At 41.7% G+C, this 900-nt stretch overlaps 1 non-coding gene across 1 annotated transcript; it reads right to left on the bottom strand.

Annotated features, from left to right (window-relative positions):
* Positions 1-217: 217 nt before the first annotated feature.
* LOC132693412 (U6 spliceosomal RNA) lies at positions 218-324 on the bottom strand. The gene has a single exon (XR_009616798.1). It is a non-coding gene; the product is annotated as a U6 spliceosomal RNA (small nuclear RNA).
* Between the last annotated feature and the right edge of the window lie 576 nt (positions 325-900).

Below are 900 nucleotides of genomic sequence, written 5' to 3'. Positions count from 1 at the left end.
GCTCAACACAAGTGTCTTCCTTAATACCCATTACCCATTTAGCCCATCCCCTGCCCACCTCCCTCCAGCAACTGTTTGTTCTCTATAGTTAAGAGTCTCATATAGTTTGCTTCCTTTTTTTTTCTTTCCCTTATGTTCATCTATTTTGTTTCTCAAATTCCACATATAAGTGAAATCATATGGTATTTGTCTTTCTCAGATTTATTTTGCTTAGCATAAAAAATATGGAAGCTTCATGAATTTTCATGTCATCCTTATGCAGAGGCCATGCTAATCTTTCCTGTATCGCTCTGATTTTAGTATATGTGCTGCCAAAGTGAGCACTGAACTGTAAAGATCCTTTTTCTCTTTTTCTTAATATTTATTTATTTTGGGAGGGAGGGAGGGAGGGAGAGAGAGAGAGAATGAGAATGAATCCCAAGCAGGCTCCACGCTATTAACACAGAGCCCCACATGGGGATCAGTGTCACAAACCATGAGATCATGACCTGAGCTGAAAGCACGAGTTGGACGCTTAATGGGCTGTGAACCACCCAGATGCCCCTGAACTATAAGGATCTTTAATTTTTTTTAATGTTTATGTATTTTTCAGAGAGAGAAAGAGAGACATAGTGTGAGTGGGGGAGGGGCAGAGAGCAAGGGAGACACAGAATCTGAAGCAGGCTCCAGGCCTGCCAACAAAGAGCCCGATGCAGGGCTCAAACCCGTGGACCGCAAGATCATGACCTGACCCAAAGTCGGACGCTTAACTGACTGAGCCACCCAGGCACCCCATGAACTGTAAGGATCTTAAGACAGAGATCATGTCATATTCATCATTAGATTTCCAGGACTTAGTACACTGGTGGGGTCTTTAATAAGACTTTTATGAAATAATTAATAATGGGAAAATTTTTATTG

This window comes from Panthera onca, chromosome B1, assembly GCF_046562875.1.
Source record: "Panthera onca isolate mPanOnc1 chromosome B1, mPanOnc1 haplotype 2, whole genome shotgun sequence".
In the NCBI taxonomy this organism is placed as follows: domain Eukaryota; kingdom Metazoa; phylum Chordata; class Mammalia; order Carnivora; family Felidae; genus Panthera; species Panthera onca.
This window is presented reverse-complemented; position numbering and strand designations above follow the sequence as displayed.